Raw genomic sequence first — 25,821 nt, 5'->3', positions numbered from 1 at the left:
AGAGGCATATAGAAGAGTTGAGAGTAAATGTGTGTGGGCAATGGCAATCTTAGCAGGAGGGATTAAGAAGGCTTTTATTCTGTATAGTGACCCAAGTTTTTTATTGATATTTTTAATCACTTGGTTCACATGTAGGTCAAATTTTAGGTTGTTATCAATAATGACGCCCAGAAGTTTAGTGGAGGGATCAGGGGTGATAATTGTCCCATCTTTTGCTTTTATGGTGAAGGTAAAGGTGGAAGATTTTTGTGTGGGTGTGAATAGCAACATTTTGGTTTTTTTTGGGATTTAGCAACAATCGATGTTCAGAGAACCAATTTTCTATGATATTAAAGGTAGACTGGGTTAAACACTTCAGGTCTTCCGGAGATGTAGCTGAGCAAATCAGGGTGGAGTCATCTGCATATTGGATGCAGTTGACGTTAGGGATGACAGTATGAAGGTTGTTAATAAAGATGGAAAAGAGAAGGGGCCCAAGTATGGAGCCTTGTGGGACCCCTAAGGTGGTAGGTAATAGCATGGAGAGCTTATTCTGACAGATAACAGCCTGTTGCCTCCCACTGAGATAAGATGTAAACCACTGAAGGGCTTTGAAGTTGAACCTATAAGTCTGCAGGGTATGAATCAGAAGTTGATGATCCACCATGTCAAAGGCCTTAGAAAGATCCAAAAAGAGGGCAGAGGTTATGTGATTATTGTTACGGTTATTATTTATGATATTGGTAAAGGCTAGGAGGGCAGAGGTTGTACTATGATGTGGACGGACGCCATGTTGGGTATCAGCTAAGAGGTGATTCTGGATTAGGTGATCCATAAGTTGTTTTTGTATACATTTTTCCATGATCTTTGCGAGTGGAGAAAGTATGGCAATTGGTCTATAGTTAGAGAATTCAGTGGAGGAGCCACCTTTATGTAATGGGATAACGTAGGATATTTTCCAAATGGTGGGAATTTTGGCCTCAGCTATGGTCCTATTGATAAGTAACGATACTGGATAGGCAATAGCATCAGCTGATTTTTGAAGGTATTCGGCAGGAAGTTGGTCGGCTGAGAGTGTAGTGGGCTTTAGTTTTTTGATTAGGTTACGAATACAGCTGATGGGCACTGGTTGGAAATTGAAAGTGGGTAGGTTTAAATGGATGGCACTATCAAGGTTAGTAGAGCTAGGGGGTAATTGGTTGGCTAGGATTTGAATTGTCTCAGTAAAGAAGTGGTTAAAACTGTTTGAGACATCCTCAGGGGATTTGTCAATGGCAGTAGCTGGGGTAGGGGTTGTTGTTTTACCAGGGTGTAGGAGATTATTCAGACCAGCCCAAAATTTCTGAGGATTTTTCTGGTTGGCTGTTTGTAGATTACAGTAGTACTGTTTTTTGTCATTTGAGATGGATCTTTTAGTATCATTCCTAGCTTGACGGTATTCAACGTGATCTATAGGAAGTTTAGTGGACTGCCATTTAGCCCATAGTTTATTTCTATTGTTGATTTTTTGTAAAGACATTTTAGAAAGCCATGGTGCATTTTTAGTTTTAGTCCTCTTAAAGTGGGCAGGTACATGGCAGGCAAGGATTTCAAGGAATTTGTTGTTGAAATAAACAATTGCATCATCCAGTGGGAGGTGCATGAGCATTGACCAGTTGCGGGAGTTAAGTTCCAGCTGAAATTTAGCTGGGTCAAAGCCATTTTTGTTTCTGACTTTTCTAAGTAAAGGAGTCTGCATAATAATTGCTTTTTGTTTAACTATGAGGGTGAGAAGGTGGTCACTTAGATCAGCAGGGAGGGTACCGGCAGTATACAGTTGGGGGTTACTATTTGTGAGTACCCAGTCGAGTAAACTGTCTTTATGATTTGGTTTACCAAGTCTGGTAGGGCTGGTTATGAGTTGTGAGAATGCGTGCAGGTTGATGTACGTAGTAGGTGACACTGGGGAGCAAGTGCTCCAGTCTATGTTATAGTCCCCAAACAGTAAGGTCTCTTGGGGGTAGTAACTTGAAAGCCAATGTAGGGTGTCTTCAAGTGTGGGTATATTATTGCCCAGGGGGATATATATACGGATTATGTTTATGCATTTACTTTTGTTAAGTTGCAGTCTGGTTGCAAGAATTTCTGAATTATTAATCTGAGGTGGTTGATTAGCATTTGTGACTACATTTAATTCAGACTTGTATAGTCCCCTTTCCTGGTAGCATGATCCAACCTGTGTATGTTGTACCCAGGTGGTAATATTTCATTATCAGTGGTACTAGGTTTTAGCCAGGTCTTTGATAAACAGAGAATCTCAGGGGAGTGGACTTCCAATAGAGTGTGCAGTTCATGTATTTTGTTATTAAAACTCCTAATATTGAGATGACAGGGCAGGAGAGAGTTCGCTAGTCTACCGTTTAAAGTTGAATAGTTGAGGTTAGATGTAATAGGGTCATTACTATTTAATGTGGAAGGGCCTGGGTTGGGGTGGATGTCCCCACTAAGAGTAAGGCTGGGACTGTAGTTTGAGAGGAGTTTCAAAAGTTTGTTTAGAAGTTTGTGGTATTGCTTAGATCTAGAGCTAGTGAGCCGAGGTTTAGTACACTGGAAATGAGAGCGCATTGATGAGTAGGACCCTGTACTATTAGCATGACTAAAGGAGGAATGTTGTGTAGATGGTGTAATAGTGTGGTCTTTTGGATACTGATAGCCAGTAAGTGTTTGGTTTTCGTAGAGGGTAAGTACATATGTGATCAGCAGAAAATGTAGTAAGGAATAGTATATCATTGTGAGAGAAGGTGTATGGTCTATAGGATTCAGAATTCAAAGACAGAGTATAGGAGATAATAAGGCAGGTATAGGGTAGTAGAGTAAGATGAGAAAGTCTAATAGGCAGAGGTGCTAATGGGAGGATCAAAGTGAGGTGGGTGGAGCTAGTTGGTCCTACTGATAGGATGTTGCAGTGGAGGTGTGGTTATATCCTTATAAATGTAGAGGTAGTAGGGGCGGGTGGAATTTGGGAGCAGGGAGGGGAGCGTAGCAAGCCCGAGCGCAGTGGGGCTAACACCAACTACAGGTATGTACTTAGTGAACACTCTCCAGTTTTGTTAGCTATGGTTAGTGAATATTCTCCGGTTTTGTTAGCTATGGTAGAGAAATTAAGTGTAACATGTAGAATATTGTTCAGCTAGATTTTTACACCTTTGTTTGGACTAAAGAAGGTTGTGGGGGGAGACTAAGGTGCTCAATAGACCCAGGTCAGCGCTATACAATAATTATGTTATAGTACGGTATTAACCTTAGGCAATTGCTGGTTAGACATCCAGGCACATCGCTTGTGGGAAAAATAGTCACAGGATGATTCCTTCTGGCAGAGGATTCTGTTTGTAAAAGTGAATAAGGGGTCTACCTTAGGCAATTGCTGGTTAGACGTCCAGGCACATCGCTTGTGGGAAAAATAGTCACAGGATGATTCCTTCTGGCAGAGGATTCTGTTTGTAAAAGTGAATAAGGGGTCTACCTTAGGCAATTGCTGGTTAGACGTCCAGGCACGTCACTTGTGGGAAAAATAGTCACAGGATGATTCCTTCTGGCAGAGGATTCTGTTTGTAAAAGTGAATAAGGGGTCTACCTTAGGCAATTGTAAGTATTAGTATTATAACTAATTGTAAGTTAGTAAGTTAAATGCATTATAAATAGATCCCTATATGGTAAGATGGATAGCAAACTGGCAAAAAGATAGAGCCCACATAGTACAGATAGCCTCATCACAGGGTATAAACATGCCTAGTGGGGTCTTTCAGGGATCAGTGCTGAGACCTTTTTAGTGCAGAATTCCCTTTTCTTATATTCAGACCATAAACCAATGCCACTGGCTAACCAAATGTGCAGTTGCGTACAAACTGGGAGTAAACTCTGAGTTATTGTTAACATTTTCAAGCTGCCTCTGAGGCCCAAGCTCTTCAGGAAGAACTTCCATTCATAAATATGTGGTGTAATATAAATGGGCACAAATTAAATGCCAAAAAATGGAATATTGTCTTATTTGGTAGGAAACCCCTCTCACCAAAGCAGACACCATAGAAAATATACACTCCAAAATTGGAATATCGATAGAGACCTTGGAACTTGTGATGATAATTTGCTCTCCTCTGATTATTGTTCAACAACAGTAGTCAGGAAGTCCTTCCACTTAGCTTACCTAAATTGCCAAAAGTGTATCATCCAGCTCTAAGGAGATCATTGTCCCCCTATATTCATCACTGATTAGATCAATTACTGAATGCAATGACCCCTTTGGGGTGCACCTCAGTAGACACATAAACAACTAGAAAGATCTCAGAAGTTCTTAACTAAGAAGATCACTGGCTTAAAAGCCCTAAGCTAAAAAAAAAAAAAAAAAAAAAAAGTAGAAGGTCTCTATTTAGTATCTTATTGGCTCTTGGGGGGGATCGATGATGTGATGCTATTAGGGACCCAGTGGTCTTGGATCACTTGTTTCTCTACAAATGAAATAATTAATCAAATGCCAGAACCAGAGATCTAAATTTTCCCCGAAGATGAATAAAACAATGTGGAGAAATGGTTTGTTATGCAGCACCTTTCTTTCCCACCTCTAGAATAGACTCCCCCCTGCAAATTCAATAGTCTGATACATTATGTTCCTTCAAACAGGAACTGGATTGTAAAGTTTATTCACAAATGTATCCAGCCTTGACTGGTCTGACTCTCCTTGCTAGAGAAGGTACAGGCGAGGAAAGAGGTAAATGGTCACTGGACGCAGGTGGCCTGGATTTCATATAATCCTATGAGCCTAAGAGGTTTGCACAGGACATCAGAGAAATACCTTGACTATCTGCATCACAAAATAAACTGAAAATTATACACAGCAGGATAAATAAATGTAACTACTTAAGGAAGTCAATATGAGGTTGACCACATTCAGTTTATCAGTGGTGTACAGAGATGTAACTGTATATTAGTTAAACAGATCAGGTCAGCTGCATTTAAAGTTGTTCTTCTTTTGGCTTTTCCCGGTTAGGGCTCACCACAGCGGAACTCCAGTCCGCTAATGATTAGCAGTAGATTTGTTACGGGTGCCGAGGTGCCAGCCCAACGCCAAACCTTCAACAAAGGCACCCCCATTCTACGCATGTCTTTCGAATGCCACTCGACCGTGGGGAGGACATGCAGACTCCACACAGAAGCTACTCCAGCCGAGAATCGAAAGGGAGAACCTCTTGCTGTGAGGCAACAATGCTACCGCTGCACCACCAGCTGCATTCAAGGTATCATGCTTAAATAACAAATACCTGCGCAGGTAAAATATAATTGAGAAATTCCACAAGTTCTACTTTAGTATTATAAAATGCAAGAAAAGAGCAAATGATGTACTCTGCAGGCTAAAAACATTAGAGCAGATAGTTAGTTAACTGTCCAATTGTGAAATCTGCAATCATAAGAATCTTTAGGAACAAATTATTTTCCATGAAATAATAGAATTTTCATGTATTAAGGCTGGATCTAATGTGTCTGCTTTCAGAGAAGACCATTACCTGATTTGTGTAAATTATTATTCAGAATTTCCAGTAACAGTAAGAGATACAACAACCACAAGTTTAACTTGCATTTTGAAGGGAATATTCTCAAGATATGAAATACGAGAAACATTAATCAATGACACATGACCTCAGTTTGTCAGTCAAGACTTCAAAAGGTTTGCAACAGAAATGGAGTTCAGGCATGTTACTTTCAGTTCTTTATATATCCAAAACAAGTTGTCAGGCACAGAAAGAATGATACAGACAGTGAATAGCCTCATGAAGAAATAAACTAATGTAGCAGTACTGAAAAGGGGGGTTGCTGTCTGTGTATGATAATTTTACAATTAGTAGGACAGTAAGAACTCAATTTTCAGTGTCAATGGTGCAACTGGTAGCACATTTACCTTTAGTGCTGGAAGACTAGAAGGGTGTGGGTCCTATACCCATTCCAGGTGATTGGATTGCTAATACTGCAGTGCAGCATTGGACAGTGCTGTATTCCTGAGTGTGTCCTCCTTCAGATGAGATGTTAAAATGAGGTTCCATCTGTTTGGTTTGTGGTTGCTTAGGTGATGTCAAAGATCCCACGATGCTGACTGAAAAGAGCAGTTGTCCTTTATTTATATACAAAAAGAACTCTTATTTACAAAACATTTACATATTTCAAATATTTACATAAGTACAAATTTATAAATATTCAAATCTGTTTACACATATTCATAATTTCCTTTACAATCATGTTAAATGTTCATCCTTATTAGACCCCCTCTCATTTTTCTATAACCATCTGATTTTGTTTAATATTGTTGTTAAAACCCATTTACCATTAAACATAATTTCATTTATTTTTTTTATTCCATATAACCCATGCAACATAAAATAGCTTTTTATCTATTCTTTTAACATATTTTTTTACTTCTATTCTTATAACATCCATATTAATCATATCCATGTTTATTTTATCCACTTCTTTTATATTTTCAAAAAAATCTTCTTTACATAGGTTTTCCTGTAACATTTTTACTCTTTTACATTAAAAAATATGTTCCATTGTTTCTTTTTCTTGACATGTAAACATATTCTTTCACTTTTCTTTTTATATGGCATATTTCCTTTTACTGGCAATTTATCTATTATCAGTCTCCTCAAAAAATCTTGACATTCTACTTTCTGATTACACCATTTGCTTCTTATTTTTATAGCTTTAATTTTTCCATCTGTTAGATTTTTCCCATGGTTTTACATAGTAATGTTTTATCATTACATTCTCATACAATACATTTCTATCTTTTTCTACATCATCAATTTTTATTTTCCACAAAATATTTTTTCTTGGTAACATTTTATTTCTTCATTTATACACTCTTTTTTTTCTTTTACTCATTTTTACCATACCCCAAAATTTATCATGCTTATATTTACGCAGTTTTACTACTAATCTCTGATCTTTTTAATTTACCCACTTTAACACTTTATACAAATTTAATAAAGCAGTGTATACTGGGTTAATTAACCCTAAACCTCCTTCTTTTCTATTTACATACAAAACTCCTCTTTTTACTGGGTTTAATCTAGAACACTATATAAATTAAAAATATATATATATCTGCAATAATTTCTCTTCAAATATTGTTGGCAACATTAATACACCTGCTAAGTATGCTATTTTCCCATCAGTACTGAAGTTATTAAATATGCCTTTTTTGAATGATAATCAATATGTTCTCCAGAAAATGCATTTGCTTTATTTCTTCTATTGTTTTTCCCATCTTTAGTCCCAAATTTTATATCTAACGCAAAAATTTAATTCATTGTGAAATACATAACCCCAATCTTTACTACATCACCTAAACCTTTACTTTTCTCCTTATTTAAAGTCATCCCTATCATCTGTAGGCACTCATATGTGCAAATTAGTACTTCTTTTTTCCAAATTTAGTTTTTTGCAATTATTATAATGTCATCTGCATATGTTAGCACAACTGGAATCCGTAACCCTTCAGGTGTTATAAAGCATGCCACCTTCATTTTGTAATTTATTTCATAGCTATTGCAAATAGTATACAACTCATTGGACATCCCTGTCTTATATATGTATCTCTTGGCTTAAACAGTCATATACAAGTATTTTTACTTTATTAGTATTATACGCTGACATACATAATTCCTAACTGTCTCACTTATAGTCTTTCATTATCACCCATAAGATTTCATGTCTAATTGCATCAAATGCCTTATTAAGGTCTCCTATCATGATTTTTTTACTCTTTTTTTGTTCATAATACCATCCACAATTTCCCTATCATTAATAATTCTTGACAGCCCTTCCCCTTTATGCGATATATGCTATCTTACATAATTTATTTCCTTTTTAGTTTCAGATCTCTTTTGTATTATTTTCATAAAGCTCCTATAATCGTTATTCAGTAGTATTGTTCTTCAGTTTTTTTTAAATTCTCTTCAATCTTTCTTCTTCCATATGAATTTAAATATTCCACTACATAATTCTATACACATAAAACTTTCATTTAACAATTCAATCAAAATCTTTAAAACATGTTTTTGCCAATTCCCTTAAATCTGTATGCATTTCCATACCCTATTCCCTCAGGGCCTGCAGCTGAATCTATATTTAGTTATCCTAGTACTTTATATAGGTCATTTAAAGAAATCTCCTTTTCCAACTCTTTACTCTCTTTTTCGGTTAACTTTTTTTTACTTTCTGTGTTTTTCCCCACTGCCTTCTTTTTCCTTTAAACATTTCTTGTACGTATTGTACTACAATATTCATAGTCTTTTCCTGAGTTTTTCTATTTCTCCTTTTACGGTTTTCATTTTTCTGATCGCACTACCATCTTCCTTTACTAATCTGCTTAAATAACTTGATGAAGCTTCTCTTTTGCCTTGTAAAAATATATTTGCTTATATAGCACTTCTTGTATTTTTTCTTGATTTTTTTCCATATGATTTGTTGCCTTTGTCAAAATACTTTCTAAAATTATGTTCTAAATTTTCCAATGCATAACTATATATTCTTTTATATTTTTCTTTCTCTACTTTTCTCACATCATATTGTCGGCATAAAAAAACATTTTCTATATTTTCCTTAAATATCATGCACCATTCAGGCCAATTTTTATAAAATGTTCTCATAGTGATATGATCTTTACATAACTGTATCACTAACCTCTTTCCTTCTTCATTCCATGCTTTCTCATTTATCCTTCTTATTCCTTTGCCTTTTTTTATACATTCCTTGTTTTCTTGTATCTCTAGCCATCTTGCAAGATGATCAGAAAGCCTGTTTCAACTACCTCCCCTTCTATAACCAATCCTTCTGATACTATAAAAATAATCTAATTCCCACTGTACATATAGTTTAATAGTGGAGCTTTTCTCCCCGGGACTCCGCTGCAAATGGACCTCGCTCCACTCGTACTTTCCCGGTCAACAAATGTAAAATAAAATAAATAAATAAATAAATATTTCAGTTCTATGCATACCTGTTTTGTAAGTCCATGAATTTTTGTCCCAAAATTTTAACTTACCACATCTTATTACTGCAATTTTTTTTTCTTATATAATTTCCTTTCTTCTTATGCATGCCTCTTAAATTACAGTTAAAGTCTCCTGTTATTATAATATTCATATGTATCACTATATAGTCTAAAATCTGATGAAGTAAGCTTTCCCTTCCTTTACAGTTAGTGTACGCATATAATGTTATAATTCGATAGACGTGTTCTTTCCATTTGAACTCTACAGTGGTTAATCTTCACATTTTTGCTAAAGTTACATCTAATATCTTTACTGTATTTCTACAGAATACAGCTATTACAGAACATCTGTCATTCCCCTAATTCCAGATTATCTTTCTTCCCCATAGTTTCTCTGTTTTGTAATCTTTCATTTGCTAAAAATCTTGTGTCTTCTAATATAATTACATCTACATCACATGTATTACTCCACTCCAAAATTCCTATTCTTCTTACTATATTCTTAATATTATTCATACTTCTAGAAAGCACTTTAAAATTTGCATTTTCTGCTTTCCTTAGATTCATGGTTTCATAGGTTCATAGCAACTACTAGGCCATCTTTCCTAACAGACCATTCTAGGCCTAACCGATTTCCTTTCCAAAGGTAAGAATCAAACACTATACCTTATACCTGTGAGTCAAACACCTTAACCATTATACCAAACCTCACTTGTTAGCTGTATATATTCTTTTTTAGATATTTCCTTTCTTTTTTCTTTTGTACTTATCTCTTTAAATTTTCTTTTTCCGTCTTTTACTCTTTTACCAATAGAATTATTTTTCTTTTACTACTTCTCAGTTTATGTCTTCTTCATCATTTATTTCAGAAGCTTCTTCTATGTCCTGTTTATTATTGTTTTCTCATCTATTTTTTCTGTTTCTATTCTACGTCTAACATTTCTTCTGTTTCTTCATTCTCTTCTTCCTCTTCATCCTTACTGTTATTTTCATTTTGAAGTCCATCTATGTGTCCAATGTTATCACATTTATAACATTTCAATTCACATTTTTTGCATCGTCTCATTTCTCCACAAATATAACATTTTCTTTTGTCACAGTTACTTATCAAATGTCCTTCTTTTCCACAAAAGAAACATGTTTTGGGTTGTCACCAGTATTTTATAACACCCCTATTAAATTCCACATTTATCAAGCTTGGTGTATGTATAATTTTTTCTCTTTCTATTTTTAACAGAAATATTACAATCCCAGCCACCAGTCCATTAACCCTTTTTGTCATAAACTTTTGCAATGTCTAGTACTTCTTTACATAAAGCTTTCAAATGCCCTTCCAAAGCCTGTCTTTCTTCTTCTGTTAGAAACTGTACACGAATCTTCTTTTTTATTTCCCTGTTAAATGCTTTTACCGTGTAAAGATTCCATGGGTTACAGTCTTTGTTTTTCTCATATTCTTCAAGAAAAATTTCCATTGAAAAAACAGTCTCAAATATAATTTCACAAAATGTCTCTGCTAATAAGAATAAATGCTTACTGCATGTGTTTTTATACCCAGATGAGCTATTAAATTGTCCCACATTTCATATTTCGTTATCTTCTTTACTTTGAATATTTACTACATACTTCCATTGTTCATTTTCTTCTGACTTCTTTTCTGCTCCTCCACTTTTGCCTTCTTTTATTTTCTCTGCATATGTTTTCTTTTCCATTTCACCACTATTCTTCAGGATATTCTTTGCACCATCCTTTAGTATTTTCTCCATAATGTCCCCCAGGAAACATCTCCTTCATTTTATCGCTCACTCTGCACCAGCACTTCTTTAAGTAAGTCATCTTACAACCCTCCTGACTGGGGGGTTGTAATTATACATCCATCATTTGCTGACTCATCTCCATCAAACAGGTTTCTTTGAAACATTTCCTCTGAATCCTGCACACATTCTCCAGTCTCAATATTTTCTTTCTCCTTCAATTCTTTCACTACTGCATCATTTCCTTCTCTCTCCATCTGCCTCACTGTTTCTCCAGGCAACCCCTGCATTTGGAATGGAAACAGGAAGGGCTCCTCCAAAATGGTTCCCATTCACATCAATGATGAGTAGGAGAAGTTCCCTGATGCCCTGCCCGAATTTCCTCTAGTAGTAAAAGTACCACTTTAGGTCTCCCCTGAATAGAGGCTACTAGACTTAGCGGGACTAACCTAGTCAACAAAGGTTAAAAAAGGACTAAGCTGCCTACAGCTATTTCAGTGCTTGTTTTGTCTCTCAACATCTTCTACAAAGGGGCTAACCTACAATTCATGTCCAAGATGTCTTGATTTAAGGTTGATTATTAATGAGAAGCTGAGTTTGAAGGATCAGATTTTAGCTATTCTCAAATCATCCTGTTTTCATCTTAGTCCATCTTCAGAGTTTCCTGCTGTGGAATAAGCGGTAACCTCTTCCACATTAGCCTACTCTATCTTGTACCTGGGACCTTCAGGTTAGCGGTAACCTCTTCCACATTAGCCTACTCTAACATCTTGTACCTGGGACCTTCAGGTAAGCGGTAACCTCTTCCACATTAGCCTACTCTAACATCTTGTACCTGGGACCTTCAGGTAAGCAGTAACCTCTTCCACATTAGCCTACTCTAACATCTTGTACCTGGGACCTTCAGGTAAGCGGCAACCTCTTCCACATTAGCCTACTCTAACATCTTGTACCTGGGACCTTCAGATGCACAGCTTCCCCAATCTCCACAGCCCTGCTACTTACTGTGGTGTTTAAGTTCCACCATGCCATACTTGTTCTTTACGGTCTATACAGGCTACCCACTAGACAATACATAAAAAGCCCTTGCTCTGTTCTTCCTGTTTGTTCCCTCTCCCCATCTGACACATCCATTATCATTTGATTTGCCAACCTGGTCCCTCTGTTCTGTCTCCTAGAGGCTGTTGGCAATTTGGTAGTGTGACTCAAATCCTCTGGGGTTTGGGAATTTGCTCATCAAAGACCACAACTTTGGAACTTGTTACCTGGTTAACTAACGTATCCCACAGTGCTGGATGACTTCAAGCATTCTTTGAAAACCCACCTATTTGAATCACATTATGACTAAACTTGTGGTTATTCACAGTTCCCTACATTACTTATTTATAGTCTTTTATTTTATCCTTCATTATTCTGTAAATTTCACATTATGTTCTTCCTTTTTAAAATATTCACTGCTATTGTACGTCTTTTATTCCTGCATTAAAGTCTATTTTTACAGTGTAAACTACTTGGGATCAAGCACTTTAATAACTCTGAATGTCATTATTATCAGTAGGAGCACAGATACAATACCATCCCATTGCTAAAAGAGGAATAACTGAAATGCTGCAGAAATGACCAGCTGCTTTCTAGTATAAAGAAATAAGACAAAGTGAAAAAGTGGAAAAGATGAAAACCGGGAATGAAAATCAAACAGCAGCATCTGTTTTAAGAAATTGTCTGAAGTTGGGGTCCTGTAAATCAGGCCTGATTCACATGTATATGTAGATGTTGTATAAGACACCTATGTAAGACTGTCAGTACTAAATTAGATATGCTAAGTTAAAGATGTGAACAGAGGAGTTTGATAAGCATACCACTCTCTCAGAGAGCGAAAGGTACAGATATTGCCACTGATTCTGATTACTCCACTGTTAAAAACATACCAGAAAGAATGCCTAAAACAGAACAGCAAACATCTGAAAGATTACGTGTACATCTACAGCAATATTGTGACTGTACATATCTCTATAAAGTTGAAAATAATATTAAAATCAACAAAATACGGAAAAGGATACTTTGATGGTGTTGATTTTTAAGTGTATAAACCCACTGAGAACACTCTTGGTAAGTGACATGCAGAGGGCATCATAGCATACAAATGGTGGCTGAAGGAGCCAAACTGTGGCCTACTGGAAGCAGCTTACTAGCAATGTCTAGTTTTACTCCCCAGTGCTGACAGACTTTCTAATGGAGTTATACATAACAGTCCTTGACATTATCTCAAAACTTTTTATAGCAACATTGCCTATTGTCAATTTACAAAAAAAAAAAAAACCTCACCCACTACTCCTTAATCTTTACTCAAGGAAAGGACTGGACTGTAAAACTCTTACTCAAGGGAAACAAGTGGATCAATGCAGCATCTTGGGGGGATGTCTAGCTGGTCAGATGAGGTACTGAAACTAATGGGATGGGCCTTGTTGTGGCAGTTTTAATAAAACTCAAACTATCAACACATATCTTGCCTTGCGCCTCTTCACTTCACTGTCTTTGATTATTTCTTAGAACTACTTGAAAAATGTGATCTTCATTTTCATGTTATCCAAATTTTGTTATCATGTCTCACTTTCAAAGGGAATATGTGTATTCATATTATTATCAAAACAAAAACAATAAATGTCTCTGCAGCTGCACAATTCAGGCACCAAATATTAGTGCAGTTTATCTGACATCATGTAAGCTTTAGTTTGATATTAGGTGGTACTCTGTGCTTTGCTGTTTTGTCAAACTATTAATTCAAACAATAGCTCCTAACAGTCATTTAAAACTGCAACAACAACAATATTAATACTTTTGTGACTGTACACCCAATCATATTACAGTCAATGGCTGTCCACGAGTTTGTCTGTCCACACTCATCTCTGCAATGATTCATAATACACACAGGCAAGTCAATTTTAATTCAGCTATGCTAATGTGTTTTGGAATTTTGTCATATGTAAGAAACAAATGCAAATATCACATGCAGTGAACAAACCTGTCAACCTGAATCTGTGGATTTCAAAAATTTAAATTAGTCTTTACTGGCCTTCTTTCACACTTCATCTGTTAATTCATCCATTTATGCTTCAGTATAATTTAACAAGACCAATAGCTATTCATAGGACATTAATACGCATATGCTCCAGGAAATCACTGAAAAGACCAGCTCAGTTTCCTTGAATGGTTTCATTAAGTGACTTGCTCAGTCACACAGAAGACAAATAAAGGCTGAGGGAATCCAATCTTACACTGCACAAAGCAGATAGTTAATTGTTCATAGCCGCTTTCCTTCCTTGATCTAATTATTTACATTTGTACCTATATGTATATTGCTAAAACTCAGTACTAACTGGTGACAGTTTTCTGTGTTTTGTCATCAGTGAAGAATAAATGTATTCTTCTTCTGAGGAATAAACAAGCTAAAAGTTTATTGCATATGAAAGTGTTTTTAGTTTGTGCAGGTGGTAATGCTGCATTTTAAGATATTTATACTTTTTATTTTAGAATTTATACTTTTTATTTTAGAATTTGAAGGGGTTGTAGCTGGAGATGCACTGATAATTTTTTTTCTGTCCTGCCTTCCCATCCAAACACTCAGTTAAATGCAAATTGCATAAGGTAGTCTCTCTCTCACTCTTTTAATTAAAGAAAGATTATGTCTGAGCTTAACATTTGCAGTCCCACTTAGAGTTTAACACCCCTTTTGTCAATAAGCCTGGTAACTAGTCCTTCTGATGGGGAAGATGGCACCACTGACACCAATGTGATACCCGAATAGAATATCACCCAGTATGATGTCAAAGTGGATGGCACTCATTGGGTTTGAATCCCACTTCTGTTAACCAAAGGAGAAGTAATAGTAAGAAAGTGCACTGCACACAAGTCTGTTACAATAACTAGTTCTCAAAAATATAATCTGGGCCGAAGATCATACATGGAATATGCACTGCTGTCCAGGGTATGGGCTAGACTGCCTAAAGGCCACTTACAGAACCAAGTCTTTGGACAAGCAGTACCACGCCCCTTTATCACCATGTTCTCTGTGAAGCAATGTCTTCCAAAGCTCTTTTATCCATGGTAACTGCCTTTCAAACAAAGCACTGTTTTCATACACACACACACACACACACACACACACACACACACACACACACACACACACACACACACACACACACACATTTCCCAAGGGAAGGCTAACAGAATTGTCCAGTTCCCTACAGCTTTCTTCCTGGCATGGCAGTTCTGCCATCAGTGACTTCCAGTTATCTGCTGCTGTTATTAATTTACCCTAATATAAATACAGTGGCTAATCTATTTCACTGGTAGTAGGCCTAAGCAGTCTAATGGGGATATGATTTAGTTTATTTACCAGCAGTGTAAGGAATTATTACCCCCTACTAAGATAAGTAGTGTCAGCCACAAGAACTTAACAGTAAATAAATGAACTTTACTTAAATAATAAAGAAAAAATAGCATATAGATTAAAATGTACACAGGATGGCACAAACAGGGAAATAAAATAAATGCTAATAAAAAATACACAGGATACTTACAGAAAAATCTAGGCTCCAGATTCCTAAGTTCCCTATCTTTTACTGCAGAAATTCTTTCTCTGGCTGTCATAAGTTAGATAAATTCATAAATAATTTTTAAGCAGTTAAGTTTTCTACATAGCTGCACCAGACACACAAGTCAAGATAGCATTTTTTACATAGCACAGTACATAATTATATGCAATGTTCTTATCAAGCTCCAAATGTTCATCACATGACATTATCTTCTTGTTACTGGCATAACAAAGTTTCTCAGAAAAAAAAAAACATAATTACACCAGTCCTGCAACAATAGAAATTGCCAACACATATCCAGGTCTGTTCCCTTTTATTGATTCCACTCTTTTTTGGCTTAGTGATAAGCAAGCCATTGAGTCTATCAGAGACTGCATGAATTATATCACGAAAGGGAGTTCTTGTCTTTCATCTCTTTTATCAGATTCACAAGGAAGACAACAAGTCTGGAGATCCAAAACATTTTCAAAAGACATTCCCTATTCTTTTATATTAAAAAAAATAAAAGACACACATTCATAAGCCAAGAAAAAATGCATATTGACTGCTCAAGATAGCACTTCTAAATATAAATAGTATCAATAATAAATGAATGTTACTGGAGTCTTGGAGTATAAAAGGTGGAGCCAAATATTACAGATGTTACAGAAACCCAGTTAAAGAATGCCAATTTTCTTTGTAGCTAGACAGCTTAATATTATAATATGTTAGTTGACAACAGACCTGGGTGAAAAAACAAAGGTGGAGTACTTTTATTTTTAAAGAACAGGTTTAATACTAAAGTAATTAAGAAAAATATTTCAGCTAAGGATGATGCTCCTAAATGGACACTTACCCAAGTCATCATAGGAGGGTATCTCAACCTATATATTGGATTGGTACATATACCCATGTTTAAGATACTTGAAGAAAAAGTCTGTCAGGATTATTCTACACATAACTTTATCCTGCTAGGAGATATTACCTTAAATTAATGTAGGAGTCAACAAAAATTTAAAAAGAAATGTAACCCATAAAAACTCACACAGACTGTTTGTGAAACTGCTAGACCAAAACCAAGCAATGCTAAAGACAAGGTAAGTCAGTTCTTACAAACAGTCCAGCTATGCTGGAGGATCCAGGTACTTCACAGTTTTTGAGTGACTAATACCCAGTTCTAGCGTATTGGTCATTTAAACATAAAAAAACTCCATTGGTCAATGCTTAGGGAACATACTTTTCTAAAAGTTTGGAAACACTTCTCATGGAGCTGGAAATAGCAAACTGTAAGAGCAGATGATGAAAATATTACCATTTTTAATTTTTAGGTTTCCTAATTCATGTTCAGGTAGATTGTTCCCTTCAGGGCTCAGAAAACTGAGGAGATGTGGAATTGTTGTGGATAATAGCGACTATCAAATGACAATTTAAATAAAGGGATACTGCTTGGTTCAAAGAATGAAACCTTTAAGTGTGAGTATTATCAGGAGTTTTCCATTGCAGAAGAGAATCTTTGATAGCCACAGATACAAACAGCTAAAACTATCTCAAAAAGAAAAAAAAACTGTCCTATGGGCAATTTGAAAGAGTTCAGGAATCTTATTAAAGAGTTAACTAGGTCATTAGCGGTAACCAATGCAAGACTGGTCTGTCTGAACTGAAAAACGAAACCTACTGAATACTTTCAAGGAGCATTGAGCTGCATATTGCCGTTACTGAGGATGATGTTACAATATGAGGAATAAAATGATTAATTTCAAGAAATGGTTTTCTGGTATTATTCTAAGATGATCCATTATTTCAGCTTGGGAGGACATTGTTAACAGACCCAATTGCTTTTCCAAGGATGGTCTACACCTCTCCCCTCTGGGCTTTTGAATATTGGCTAAAACTTTATGCACCCTCATAGTGCCTTTTTTTGGGCAATGCCAAATTGACAAGCAAAGTCAAATCAACTGAGCTACAAGATGTTACTGCTCAATGCCAGGAGCCTCAACAAAAAAACTTCACTCTCTCCAAGTCTTCCTCACTTTCAAGAATATAGCCATCAGTGCAGTTATTGAGACATGGTTTAATGTGGCAGACAGTACCCTGTCAGTGCAAGGTTTCAGTGCCTTCCACACTTGAAAAGGGCTAAAGGAGAAGATGTTTCAATATACATCAATAAGATACATACCTAGGGGGTGGTCAAACAGGATGGTGCACTGGAGTTCACTTGCAGATCATCATAGACAAAATCTCATGCCATGTCCTAGCCTGCTATATGTCACCTTCCATGTCCCAAGAAGCTCAAAATGCATACTTGGACCTACTGGAGACACTTACCATCCAACCTAACACCTTATTCATGGGAGACTTTAATTACCCCTCTATAGACCAGGAATCTTACACAGCCTCAAATCTATAGACATAGACATTTCTGGACTTTGTGAATACAAACACCCTTGACCTGGACCTCATGCTTTCAAATATGGCAGAATGCTGCAACCCCCCCCCCATGTCTCATCCTCCTTAGTAAGGTCAAACCATAAAGCTGTCTCCTTTGAAATGAAAATCAACTCTATAATACCATTAAAACCAGTAACATAAACTGTTCCAAGTCAAATTACCTTTATTAAGTGAAGGATTGTCAAAATACAATGCCCCTCCAAACTCAGAGAACACAGCACCCTGTGCTGAATTGCTCTCAGTAACTCTGTACAACCATGTCAATTGCTGCATAGAGTCTGCTGTACCTACCAGAACTAAGCCTGGTACTAGCCCTAGAAACAAACCACCATTGTGGCATCCCAAATGAAACAGTGTATATACAACAAAAGGAAAATAATTATGGCAAAAATCAGGAAGGGCAAATCCCAGAAAGATAGAAACTCTCTCAGCAAAGTAAATAGGCAACTAAAAAGGTTAATTTGATCAAGCAAAGCCAATTTTGAGGTTAATATAGACTCCCAGGTGGAAGATAATCAGAAGGCCTTCTACAGCTATGTTAGAAACCTCAAGGGTAGCTCACATCAATGTCCTGAACTGGTGGTTAATCGTGCCACGTTCACTGAGACTGGTGATACAGCAAACGTGTTAGCAGCAACAAATTCAGTTCCACCTTTATTCCACTCTCACCCCTAACCAACCCATCAAAAATACCCTCCAACATAACCTCTCCACCTATAACCAGGGAGTATGTACTGACTGCACTCACTAAAGCCAAGAACACAGCCTCAGTGGGTCCCAATAACATCCAAGGATGCCTCCTGAATAGTCTAAAGTATGACATCAGGACCCTTGGAGTCATTACTTAACTATAGTCTTAAAACAGGTTTTGTGCCACATGAATGAATGGGGGACTGCAATGTTGATCCCCCTTCATAAGGGAGGACCTTCAATAGATCCTGGAAACAACAGACCCATTAGTCTGACTAGTCTTACTTGCGAAGCCATGGAAAAAATTATCATGGAAATTATCAGCAAGGCTATAAGGAGACCTCCAGACACTGGATCCATCCCATTTTAGCTTCATCAAAGGTGGGTCATGCTTACTGAATCTGGTGGACTTCTTTGAAAATGTCACTAAGGTAATGGATGAGGGGAAAACAGTGCATACTACCTACCTAGATCTGGCTAAAGAATTTGATGCAATACCCCACTTGGGTATTGTCAACAGACTTATGGAACTAGGTATAAACTTGTTTGTAATAAACTGAATAGCTAACTGGCTCAGTGATAGGACCATAGGATCATAGGCTCATAGGAGGTTACTAGGCTAATGGCTCCAGGGCCCTTACAAGCCTAGCCAAGTTCAACCCATGTTCCCAAGGGTGCCTGGTTCAAGCAGACACTAAAATCAGCACCTATTGCCCCTGTCCAAGAGGGACATAGGTGGAAACCCCAGTGTGAATTTCTGGTTACCCATCCAATCATCCAAATTACGCTTAAATAAGGCCAATAAGGAGCTTTGTTTAACATGAATAGGAAACTTGCTCCAAAGGTGGGGCAACTTTTGTGAGACAAATCTGTCTCTCCAGCAAGTTCTATTGATGTCACATACCAGGTTAAGGTTCTTTAGGTGAGTGACCCTTGTGCCATTTTACTTGCGAATGTGTAGCATTTCTATTAAAGCTGGGTCAGAGATTTGTCTATATGCAAGTCACAGGTCACCTCTGAGCAGTCTGTATGACACAGAGTAAAGTGACAATGGTTTCAGTCTGTCCATTAAGACAGATCTTGAAGACCATGGATTTTGTTTGTAAGGAACCTTTGTGGTCTCTCCAATTGCTGGAGGTGTGTGGAAAAGAACATACCAAAGGGAGCATTGTACTCTATTATTGGCCTGATGAGGGAAGAGTACAGGGGGATATAACCTCTTTTTTTCTGGAGGCAATGCCCTTACTTATGAGATGAGCAATAAAAAATGCCCTTCTTATCACCGTGGAGACATGGTGATAGATGTTAAGGTTGCTGTCAACCGGTGTGCCTAGGTCTCTTACCAATGACTGTGTGCTTAGGGTATTGCTATTGATGTGGTAGTTTACAGGAACATCACCCTTGCCAAAGCAGATGATAATGCATTTTTTTGCATTAAGTTTAAGACCATGATTTTGGCACCAATCAGTCTGCGTAAGACTTTCTTGCAGGATGTTGACATCTCTAGGGGTTTCAATGATCACTCTGAGTCTGTAGTCATCAGCAAACGTTGTCAGCCACAGTCCATTAGTTTTAGCTGTACTTTGGAGAAGTAGATATCGAACAGTAGGGGTCCCAGAACTGATCCCTGTAGAACACTACTGGTTACAGGTCTGCTGGAGGAGGTGGAGTCCCCTATTTTGACTGTATAAGTTCTATCAGTGAGCCAGTTTGCAACCCACCTGACAATATATGGGCTGATACCCATCTGAGTAAGTTTATCAATGATGCCTGAGTGGGGGGTTGCGTCAAAGGCCTTGAATAAGTCTGGGTAGGCCATATGCACAGATTTTCCCTTGTCTAGGGCTTTGGTGACTGTCTCAAAGAAGCCCACCAAGTTTAACAGGCATGATCTCCCCTTGACAAAGCCAAACTGGGTGGGGTCGAGCATTTGGGGATTTGCTATATCTTTGTTAATAAGGTCCATGATGATTCATTCCATGGCCTTGCAGATAAGGCTGGTCAGGCTAATTGGTCTATAGTTCCAGGTTTCGTGAATGCACTCCGTTTGTGCAAAGGGATGATGGTAGCTGTCTTCCATTCTGCTGGGACGAATCAAGTGCTTAGGCTGTGATTGAAAAGTGTGCCCAATGGTGATGCCAATTCCTGTGTTTTGGGCCTTGGAGAGGGAGTTAAGACCTACTCCTCATAAATACAAGGTGAGGGACAGGTGTTAGGGATGTTTTGGGGTATATGTGGTGGGGACAATGGAGTGAAGTTTTCACTCAACCTGTCAGTCAGCAGGTTTCCTACATCTGCAATTTCTGTATATGTAGTACCATTAAAAATGAGTTCAGAGCAAATATATGCCTTACCTTTGAGGTTATGGATGTAACTAAAGAATGCCATGGAAGTTAGAACCAGTGAAAAGAGGCTGGTAACCAGTGGAGTCTCCCAGGGCTCTGTGCTGGGCACACTACTGTTTGTCATCTACTTCTTGGATGTTAAAGCCAGTGTCAAAGGCCTTTGGCTGACCAAGTTCAAAGATGATTGCAAACTGGGAGCAGTCAATGAATCCCCCATGATGAGAACAACATTCAGGAAGGCCTAATTCAGACAAATACTTGGTGCTAAAGCCACACCTTAAAACTCAATACCAAGAAATGCATTATAGTACATTATGGGAATTCTATCACCCAAGATAACTATGTCATCAATACAACACCCTTAAAAGTTGAGTCCCTAGTCAGGTATCTGGGAAATCACATAGATAGTAACCAAGCCTTTGACCAGCATGTGTCCAAGGTAGTAAGAAAAACATTCTGTCTTATTCAACTTATAAGCAAAGGCATGGTGGCATCTAGGTCTAGAGATGTCATCATACCATTGTACTCGGCCCTCATCAGACCCATCATAGACTATAATGCACCCTTCAGTATGTACCTAACCAGATACAAACAGCAATTGGAATGTCCACATAGGTTCATTACAAAAAGAATACAGGGAGTAAACACAATGTCCTGCACTGATCACCTCAAAGCCCTGTCTCCTTACTTGGTATCATACAGACTTCTGAGAGGTGATCTTTACCTGGCATACAGTTCATCTTGGGACCCTACTTTGATGAACCTTTTGCACATCTGCAAAACAAACAGCATTAGAACTACTAGATTAAAATACCTAAATTTTGCTTATGACATAAATAGGACATATTGGAAAGACAGGTATGTTTCTCTGAGAATTCTCTTTCTCTGGAACAGGCTCCCCAACCATGTAAAGCAGAGTTCCTCCCTATATATATATATATATATATATATATATATATATATATTAATGTTTTATAGGATATAGTCATACAATTCAAAATGCAACAATAATAACAATGTATGTGATTTTTTATAGACTGTTATGTAGGGCACAAGTTTTTCATTATAAAGTTGGAAATTTGCTGTTAATTTCTAATGTGGAATTTTTCTGGCTGCCTTTCTAACTTCAACTGTTTAACATACTTAATTGTTTGATTGATGGTGTGTCATTGGGTAATTTCAAGTACTTGGTGTATAAATGGGATGGCATTTGTTAAATTAAGTTATTCTAAGAAGGCGAAAGGCTGAGGTACCAGAATAAATTTCTGCGGCTTTAGATCTTGTGGTGTTTGCTTGGTTCCTGTCCTGCAGTGTTGCAATTTTTCTATTTGTGTTTTTTGACTAGTATTTTTACATCTATTGTGTATTCCTGCCTATACCTTTTTAAGAATAACCTGGACCAATGGATGAGTAATAGGAAATTCACCCCTTGTCTGGCTCCTATGTCTCTGATGCACAGAGGCAGTCAATAAATCATCACCTATATAAAATAAATTTTTGGGTCACATTTGGGTTGCACGGCCAGGCTTATAAGGGTCCTAGTGGTTGTTAGCATGGTATACTCCTATGAACTTATGAAACTAAAACTGGAGGAATGCAAAGCTACATGCTGCAGTTCTGTGATGTCCCGCACTTGCTGACTTGGCCCATGTGGCATCTACTTTAAAGTGATTTACTGACGTTTATATATACATTAAGGCATGACGGCATTTGATGAGTTAAGTGCCACCGTGCATTTTTATATTTGGCCTTCCTTACATTTTTACGTTCATTTTAATAAAAAGCTTCACAAACTTTTTATTAGACCATGGCCCAAATAAATTTATTTTTTACCATTATGACATTATGTTGGGGTAATGCAAGGTGTGTTCGCAGACTTAACTGGGCACCTGTGCATATGCAATGTGGATCCAACTCAAATTTTTCTTATGCTGATGATACTGAAATTAATGTTCCTTTTTTTCTAAGTGACATCAGTGCATGGAAAAGAAGTATTTTAAAAGTGTTTTTTTTTTCTAGAAGAACAACAAACCAAAAACATTCAGTTTTAAAAAGGTTTCAGTTGGTTTTGCAAAATAACTATATGAAAAACTGGAACCTAACTGTAATCCCCCATCCCCAACAGATTTGCACCCTTCCTTCCTTAAGTTGGCAGGCTAGCATCAAGAAATATTTTGTGTACATATATATATATATATATATATCTGTGTGTGTGTGTGTGTGAGTGTGTACATATATTTATTTTATTTATTTATTTATTGGCATTTGTTAACCGGGTTAGTGCAGCTGGGTTTGTGGCCCATTTTCAGTGGAGACCCGAGGAGAAAAGCTCCGAGAAATAAAAATACAATTTTAGAATAAACAGTTTAAAAAGAAATGCAAGGACAGTTTTACAATTCCATAAGTAATAGCTGACACATGGAGATATTACAAAAAAATCAATACTTAAAGTCAAGGTAAAACTAATTCTAATACTGTAGAGTACCAAAGTATGTACAATATGTACAAAAGAGAAAAAAAATTAATAAAAAGCACTTCGGGCAGAATATATTTAGACCTACCATCTATAATAACTGACATATGTCGATATGAGACACACTAATTCTAGTACTGTAAAATACCTGAAATATATACAATATGTACAACAGAGGAAAATATTCAACAGAAATGTTTAGACAAATATTGTGCAAGTAGGTATAATACTAAACTGAGGAGAGCTAGTATGGAAGGATAGAAATGAAGGAGTTTAGTTAAGGTGGGGTTTGACAGGGGCATGTTTTGGAGTTAAGTAAATTAAGTTTAAGTTTCTCCTTGAAGTGAGATGGGTGAACAATGCTACAAATTTCTCTAGGAAGTTTGTCCCAAGCTTGGGCCATAGAGTACTTGTAAAGAAGTTTACCTACAGCTTTTTTGGGATAGTATATTTGTAGTAGTTGCTGATTTGGTGTCCTAAGGGTACGGGGTGGAGAGTACTTAGTAATGAAGGAAGCCAGAGCAGGACATGCTAGAGGTTTATGGACTATAGTGTGTGACATTTGCATTTGGGCTAGTAACAATAGATGTGGGAATTCAAGCCATTGGAGAGAGTTTAGAGGTAGGCAGTGATGAGTATTAAAGGGTGAGTTAGTAATAAGTCGAGCTATCTTATGATAAGTCTGCTGGAGTTTGTTTAAGATAGTAGCTTGAATATGGGTGAGCATGGGAGCAGCATGGAGAAGGGAGGGGAGGAGAAGGGTTTGAGCAAGAGTGAGTTTGGAATTAGTTGTTAAGAATTTCTTATGGCGATATAATAAACTGAGCTTTTGGTTTGTCTTTTTTATACATTGTAGAATGTGTAAGTTAAATTTGAGTTCATCATCGATGATGACCCCTAGGAGTTTAGTGTGGGATTCTGGTTGAATAGTAGTGTTATTTGAGGATGTAATGGCAAAGGAAGATTTGTGGTGGGATAATGATTGAGGGAGGAATAGTAGGAGTTTGGTCTTTTTTGGGTTAAGGATGAGGAGATTGCTAGATAACCAATGTTCAGTATCTAGGAAGACCTGTTGTGTGAGATCTTGGAGTATGGTGATGTTGTTTGAAGTAGTAATGAGCGTAGAATCATCTGCATATTGGATGAGGGAAGATGTATCTGTGTGTGTGTGTGTATATATATATATATATATATATATATATATATATATATATATATGTATGCACACACAAGCATCCATCCTCAACCCCTTTTCCCATTTTGCACATGAGGTTGGTATATATATATATATATATATATATATATATATATATATATATATATATATATGTATATATTATACGTGGACCTCCTCAATACAAAAAAATCTATATAAGCTTATTTTTAACCTAAACTCTTTAGTTAAGTTACTAGGAAAGACTGTGTTTGACCTTATCAGAATGTGTGAAGAAATATGGTTTATTGCCACATAAACAGCATGATTTCTGAAGAGGATTCTGTATACCAATGACTATGCAGATACTATTGCATTACAGATACTATGGCTGTGATTCAGAAAGAGAATTGGGGGGTCATGACTTGCCTACCACTGTTTACTTTGCACAATCAGGCCCAATGCTCATTAAGATTGAATATGTGTGGAAAACAGTGCAAAGGGCTACAGCTCATTAAATATCCCACTTTTGGCTACAGCTGGGAATGTGGGAAGAGTTCACAGTACTGAGGTGTGGCCTTATGGAAATAGAAGCAAGACTAGTGCTCTTTAGTAGTGCAATCACCTCAGTGAGTAGTGCACATTAGTAGTGCAATCACCTCAGTGAGTAGTGCACATTAGTAGTGCAATCACCTCAGTGAGTAGTGCACATTAGTAGTGCAATCACCTCACTGAGTAGTGCGCATTAGTAGTGCAATTGCCTCAGTGAGTAGTGCGCATTAGTAGTGCAACCACCTCAGTGAATAGTGTGCATTAGTAGTGCAATCACCTCAGTGAATTGTGCTCATTCATAGTGCATTCACCTCAGTGAGTAGTGTGCATTAGTAGTGCAATCACTTCAGTGAGTTGTGCTCAATCATAGTGCATTCACCTTAGTGAGATCCTGAATGGTCCCTCACATAAAGTAGTGGCAAGAAGGACAAGTTATGCAGAAGCCTTAAAGGGTTATGATGCATGCATGCATGCTCAGCTATTTTTTTACCAAAATAAAGGTTGGAAATTGGAATATAGGAAAGGAATACAGGCAGAGAAACCCACCTTTTCCACTGGTCAAATATTCCACTCCTTTCCCACTGCTGAGCTATGGAACTCTCTCCCACCCTCACTTAGATCCACCAGTAATACATCTGTCTTCAAAAAAATCTTTGAAACAACATTTCTCCTCCCAATGGCAATGCACATGCACCAGCTCCTCACATCACATAACCTGACGTTGTCTCTCCCCCCTTATTCCATACCTGTCTTTGCCTCTTCCTCTCTTCTGCTTCCACCTCTCCTCCCTCCATCCTCTACTACCTCCTAACCATCACCTTTACTCCTGAT

At 37.2% G+C, this 25,821-nt stretch overlaps 1 protein-coding gene across 4 annotated transcripts in view; it reads right to left on the bottom strand.

The window, feature by feature from the left end:
- Positions 1-25,821, bottom strand: part of SERTM1 (serine rich and transmembrane domain containing 1) — a 215,964-nt gene that overhangs the window by 18,288 nt on the left and 171,855 nt on the right. The window contains exon 2 of one of the 4 annotated variants that reach the window (XM_044073303.1): positions 5,909-6,118. The exons of the other annotated variants lie outside the window; for them this stretch is intronic. The gene's annotated coding sequence lies outside the window, so the exon portion shown is untranslated. The remainder of the gene's footprint in view (positions 1-5,908; positions 6,119-25,821) is intronic. 4 annotated transcript variants of the gene reach the window in all.

This window comes from Protopterus annectens, chromosome 5.part1, assembly GCF_019279795.1.
Source record: "Protopterus annectens isolate FY-2018-M chromosome 5.part1, PAN1.0, whole genome shotgun sequence".
Lineage (NCBI taxonomy): Eukaryota > Metazoa > Chordata > Ceratodontiformes > Protopteridae > Protopterus > Protopterus annectens.
This window is presented reverse-complemented; position numbering and strand designations above follow the sequence as displayed.